Genomic DNA, 7500 nt, shown 5'->3' with positions numbered 1-7500 from the left:
TGGGTGGGAGTGGGAGTGAGATTGGGAGTGGGAGTAGGAGTGGGAAGAAAACGAAATAGTAGTACGATAATAAAGGTGAAATTAGGAACAGAAGCAATGATAAATATGCAAATTATTTTGGTGGAGCTAGTGGTGGTGGTGGAGGAGGTGGAAGTAGATTAAGACGGTGGAGGGAACGGGGAGGTCATAGGGAGGTGGAGGTGGAGGTGATGGACAGATAAATAGATACATAAATAGATGAATGGATAAATAGATAGGTGGGCAAATCGAAATAATAAATAAAAAAGAGAGATAATGAGAGACAGCGAGAGAGCAAGAGAGCAAAAAAAAAATGAAGAGAGAGACCCCATGGACACACACACACACACACACACACACACACACACACACACACACACACACACACACACACACACACACGGGTTCGAATCCCGCCCAGGGCTAAAATAATTTCAGTATCGCTGCGCTACGAGTTATTACTCTAACTCTCGTGGGCTCTTCCGGGAGCGAAATAGGTGTCGATCACGAGTCCAACACGTGATCCAAGACCATGGTGAATTACACACACACACACACACACACACACACACACACACACACACACACACACACACACAGGAACAGTCATAGTCAGACACAGACAGAGAGGTAGAAAATAGTAGGCAAGTAGAGATAATATGAAAGATGGAAGCGAGCGTGAGGTGGGGGTGTGGGGGTGGGGGAGGTCGAGTGAGGGAAAAGAATTACTGTTTTCATCGATGGTCATCACAAAGTGTCATCGAGTCACAACATCGAGTCAACGAAAGTCTCGCCAAAGGTACTCCACTATATACTGTATATTGCGTTCGTGCTTTCAGCATTGAACAATTATACTGTACTGTATTCTGAACATTTACCTTTCCCATGCAAACCTTGCTACGCAGCTATAATGATTTAAACTATGTACATATCAAACTAAGCAAGTGGGTTTCCCTCACTCCATTTCACTCGTACTTACTTCACTTTCTACTATATTTTTACACCTCTACCCCCTCCTCCCCTTCCTTCCCCTCCATACCTCGTACTATTTATCCTATACATGTATCTATGTGATATTGAACATTTTGTATAGTTACGTATGACTGTATGTGTTATGATTTGAATGCTGTGTGATGCCCATATTGAACTATGTTTGAAAATACTCTGTCTTCTCGATTTAGTTTTCTGTTTTGTAAATTGATGGTAAAGGGTGATCAAGAATGCCATCTAGCTTAATTCAAACTAGCTCTGAGTATTTCTTGTATGTACTACACTTTTATGTTTTTATTTGTGTGTTTGGGTAGGGATGGTGGAGAAGTACAAAGTTCTTTGTTTTAGAGTTTAGTTGTCTGTTAGACCTATTTATATATTGGTATGTGGTATCATAGAGTATGAAGGGGATTACGTTTTCTTTTGTGGACTATGTGCTGTTTGAGGTGAATGACATAGGAACATAAGAATGGAGAGGACTACAAGAGATACGAGAGCCTATACTAGACAGTTCCATGCCCCTTAGCACTTGCCATCGCTATCCACAAAGTTACCTAATCTTCTCTTAAAACAACCAATTGTTTCAGAACTCTCCACATGGTTACTAAGTCTATTCCATTCATTAAACACCCTTCTAGTAAACCAGTTTTTGACTATTTCCCTCACATGATTTTGTCTAATCTAATTCCATTACTGAGTCCTACGCTGCTATCTTGATATGATGACCTGGCCTGCATATTATTGCTAGAATATTGGACTTCACGTGTGTGTGACCAATAGGTCTTCTATGTGTTCAGTCAGAAATTATTCGTGTGTAGTGGCTTGTCTTTTTGTGACTCGTGTAATAATATGTCTGGAATGAATGCTGTTTATACTGGGCTGATTTAGGTTGTTTGTTGGTGTTTTTGTTTTGTCCAAAGTCTCTGCTATGGACTGATCTGAGGGTGTTGAGGCGTGCAAAGACTTTCTACGAAATACCTGCTATGTGTAGTGCAAGTATTTCTTATGTGTTGCAATTCCAAGCATTTCTGCCTAGCGTGTGTGGTATGCGAGTATTGCCAAATGTATATTTTGATATGTTCTTCGTTCTATTCTCTACGAAGCGGCCTTAAATAAGCATCTCATTCTGATATATATATATATATATATATATATATATATATATTTTTTTTCTTTACCAATACAATGCCAGCGCTAATATACAGATTATAAAAAATATTAGAAGAATTGAAACGTGTTGGTTATAGGACTGAGAAGAAAACGGTGACAGACACAAATGATCTGAGACCGCGAAGGAAGAAGCTGGAAATAGTGGCCGGGGATGTGGCCGGGATGTGGCTGGGATCGGCGGGCGATCCTCAGGTTCGTCATAGATTTAACCGAAGAACGAAGCAAAAAATCCCCGCGAGGGGGTTCTTCAGCGGACATCCTCTTCTGTGTAGTCGAGCGTAATCCGACAGAGACATCAGATTGTATCTTATCGAATCATCAACGCCGAACAATAGCTGGGGCTCTGGTAAGGCGTACTAGTCCTTCCGGAGTGGGTGTGGTCAAGGGGTGGTTGTAATAACAGTGATACAGTGACAGTGTCAGTGACAGTGATCATGTCAGTGATGGTGATAGTGTCAGTGATGGTGATATTGATAATTACGGTGATTAGGATTGTGACGGTGACTGTGATGTTGACTTTGAAGATGATGGTAATAATTATGGTTATGGTGATACAGTGACATTGTCAGTGACAGTAATCGTGTCAGTTATGGTGATAGTGTCAGTGACGGTGATATTGATAATTACGGTGATTGTGATTGTGACCGTGATTGTGATGCTGACTTAGAAGGTGATGGTAATGATTATGGTTATGGTGATGGGAATAGTTATAGTGATAATTATGGTGATAGTGAAACTGATAGCGATAGTGACAGTGATATAGTAACAGTAACAGTAACAGTAACAACAACAATAACAACAACAACAAGTAACAGTAACAATGTCGTTGGCAGTAGTCACGTTGGTGGAGATTGTAGGAGAAGTCTTGATCATGGCAACAATGATGACAATTGTCAAGTTGACAACAGCCGTGCGGGTAGCCCAGTTCTGATAATGGCCACGGTGGAGATTGTAGAAACGATTGATGGATAATGGCCGCGGTGGAGATTGTGGAAGCGATTGATAACAGTCATGTGGACTCAGTGAAGCTGGAGGCTGAGTCAGGTGGACTTCGTGGATCGAAGTAGAGACCCTTTTGATGGACGGATGAAGCCGGAGTGGATTTTGCCTCTATTTCAACTTGTCGAAGATAGAGGAAAGATAATAGATAAAGAATTGTAATAATAAAATAATCAATATGTCTTCTATTAAGTAACACGTTTCCATTACGAATGGACAGTAATATATGAATAAATAAAGAAATACATAGGTAAACAAACAAATATATGAAAATGAATGAATTAATAAATACACATAGAGATAATATATAATTCAACTAAATCACACAATACAGTAAACATGATGCGTGTGATACAATTGAAAAATAAAATGCAATGAAATGAAATACAATACAATAAGATGAAAAAATAAATTAAATTAAAATAAAATATTATAAAATAAGACAAAATAAAATAGAATAAGAGGGAGGAGCTAAGATGCAGCCGAATAAGCAACCTTTACCCTAAGTGGTCGGAGAGCCAGAGTAAGTGGCACTCACTAGTAGTCGATGGGACCTAACCATTGCCGAGTAGGAAAGGGTGGGGCCCGATCCGCCACGACACGCGTGGGAAGAGCTTGGATAGGTGATGGAGAAGGTTGCCCATATATGGCAACGGGGAATAGTTCCGGCTTCCTTCTGAAGTAGATTAGATGCTGACGACTTCGTAGTGTTGGTGACTGTTGAATGAATGCTAAACAAGGAGGAGAAAATCCAACACTTAAAAAAAAAGAAAAAAAAAACAGGGCAATGACTAAAAATGGAAAACAGTACTAAAATATCAGTACTAAAAAGAACCAACCCAACGAAAAAGAAAGAATAATAATAATCATATATATATATATATATATATATATATATATATATATATATATATATATATATACACATATATATACACACATATATATACACACACATATATATATACAACACTATATACACATATATATATATACATATACATATATATATATATATATATTTATATACATATATATATATATATATATACATATATATATATATACATATATATATACATATATATATATATATGTATATACATATATATATATACATATATATATACATATATATATACTATATATAGAAGGCCAATACTTAGTGAGGAAGAAAACTGAAAGGTCAAATTGTTGAAAATAATGGATGCATAAGTGGAGGAAGACCCAGGCGAAGAGAAGAGCAGAAGTCCAAGACACAACTGACGGGAGATTCTTTCCTCAGACACTTTGTTTCTCACGGTCCCCTGTACGATGGACTTCTCTACGACGGAATTTCAGCATTGCTGGGTCTCTCTTTTAACCTTTACATTCCGAGGGTCATCCTCTACCTGATAAGAATTGACTGGGAACAAGTCATATATACATACATACATACACACACACACACACACATATATATATATATATACATATTCATATAAACACATATGTATTATATATGTATATATATATATATATATATATATATATATATACACACACATATACATATTTATATAAACACGTGTGTGTGTGTGTGTGTGTGTGTGTGTGTGTGTGTGTGTGTGTGTGTGTGAGAGAGAGAGAGAGAGAGAGAGAGAGAGAGAGAGAGAGAGAGAGAGAGAGAGAGAGAGAGAGAGAGAGAGAGAGAGATTGTAGAGTCCCAAATAAAAGATGATGTATTATAATTTGGAACGCTGTTACAGGAAATGCTACCTCATATCTTTACCACGAATTCTATACCGGTTTTTACTGGTCCCCATCCCGTTCCACAATCCCTTTACGAGTACTCCCTTTCTGGTAAGAGGTTCACTACTTTTTATCTTTAGAATAATGGATTCTTCATACTAGACGCTCTATGTACTGGTTTTCTTTTGAATACCTGAGACCCTTTTGAACATCGTGGTTTCATTTGAACAGTGACTCCTCTCTGCACATTCAACATTTTTTCTTAGATCTTCAACTACCGTTGTTACGAGCCTTGATATAATAAGTTCACTGGTCACATAAATAGGATTATTTAGTTATAACCATAAAAAAACGCTTAATTGGTTAATTGCGACTGGCTTGACCTCATCCAGAATTCGCGCTTGAGCCTAATAAAATTGTCTTCAAGAAGAGGAACATTGCCAGCGAGTATGTCACCTCGTTTTATAACTCACGGGGACATGACCAACTGGGTGTGGTTATTAAAGCTGACCAGGGGGGCGTGGCCTAGAACAAGATGGTGGCTCATGATTGGCTGAGGCCTTTCTCCCTCCCTTTAGCCCTGTGACGTTTTTGAGCTGCAGTGTCTGTCGACTCGTTAAACATTTCATTACGGTGACGAATTCTATTCACTATTACTCTAGTTATTACCCAAACGATTTTATTCAAGGTAACTAGATGAATTCGTGGTTTATTAGTGTGCTGATTAGTGTGGTCCAGTTTGATCCCAGTTTTAATTCCTCAACTAGATAAGAATATTAGAAAAGTAAAATGTCGCCGTATTGGAGGCGTTGAACTCCACCAGTAAGCATAGACCTCCAATTCATGGCGACATAAGTTTCTTGTACACATTTTTACAACTCTACCTAATATGGAGACTGATAATTAATTTGTGATTTCTAATCAGAACTATTATTTTTAGTCACGGTAAACTAAAAATATGTAAAGACCTTTAATTTCAGATTCAAATTGTTTAAATTCGAATCTAAAATGGGCCCAATATAAATAATTTTTTTTTTGTAAATCTAACCAAACTCTCACTGGTAACTTAACAGCCACTACATATATACATATACATATATATATTTATATATATATATATATATATATATATATATATATATATATATATTGAGACATTCTCACAAGTTGACGCAAGTGAGAGTAGGAAGCACAAGAGTCTTAGTCTGAGTATATTCCTGATTAATTTCGCAGGTATGCTTTCTCAAAGGAATGAAAAAGCATACCTGTGAAATTAGTCAGGAATAACCTCAGACTAAGACTCCTGTGTTCCCTACTCCACTTTCGTCATATACACACACACACACACACATATATATATATATATATATATATATATATATGTATGTATATATATATATATTATATATATATATATATATGTGTGTGAATCTTGGCAGCAGGTTTTCTTTTAAACATGTTTTGTTAAAAACAACTGCGCATTCGGCGCTACAAGGCTTCTTAAGTAGACTTTCAAGTCTTCTGAACGTGGATTTCTGGTTTTCACAGGACAGACAGAATAATAGATTTCCAGTATATATATATATATATATATATATATATATATATATATGTATATATTTATATATATATAGTGTCAAAGCTACGGTTATTGACCACATATATGGCTGTGTGTGTGTGTGTGTGTGTGTGTGTGTGTGTGTGTGTGTGTGTGTGTGTGTGTGTGTGTGTGTGTATACGAGAGAGAGACAGAGAGGAGAGGGAGAGAAAAAGAGAAAGAGAAAGAGAGAGAGAGAGAGAGATATATATGAGGGAGAGGGAGATAGAGAGAGGGAAAGGGAGAGGGAGAGAGAGTGATCAAGCGAGTGAGAGAATGGAAGAGTGTGTGGGGGGGGGGCATGAGGGGCGAAGGGTGGAGGTGTGCAGACGAGACAAGCGGCTTGTTACAAGTCTATTGAGATCTCCAAACTTCGAGCTGTGTTACATGTGATTGCCTCGGCTGGAAGTCTATTCTTTTCGTTGACTGAATGATGAGAGTTTCGGTACTATCTGGTGTTACATCTCTAGTGGGCGTGACCGCCCAGCATCCTCTTTGAGATTAAACCTTTGACACCTGTATCCTATTCCTATGTTTATATTTAACTTGTCGCAGAGTGATTTTATTCGGGTGAATTGATAAAAAATAACCGAGCGGGTATAAAGTTCAAGAAGAGGATAAGACGTTGATAGGAGACCGTTTGTTCCATAGGGGAGAGTTTCTGTCGACTTTGGATCCCCAGAAACCTACCAATGGGTCCGTAGGACGGGAAGTTCAATATGTCGCAGTCTATCATTTTTTATTTTTTTATTTTTCTTTTTTAATCATAATTACATGATACGTCTTAATTGAGATGTCCATTTTTTTGCTTTTCTCTTCTTTTTTTAGTTGCGTCTCCCACAATGTGGCGAAGATTTGTATAATATATTACAATGTTTCTAGAAATGAATCCTTAGAAAAAGTGAGTATATCCTTTCTAATCCCGTATCAAGAGGTCCATTGTCACAGGGTATAAATTGCCACATTGCTATTACGGCGCATTACTATCCACGAGG

This window comes from Oratosquilla oratoria, chromosome 15, assembly GCF_046742065.1.
Source record: "Oratosquilla oratoria isolate Oo_2021 chromosome 15, ASM4674206v1, whole genome shotgun sequence".
NCBI classification, from domain to species: Eukaryota; Metazoa; Arthropoda; class Malacostraca; order Stomatopoda; family Squillidae; genus Oratosquilla; species Oratosquilla oratoria.
Note: the sequence above shows the minus strand (reverse complement) of the source record.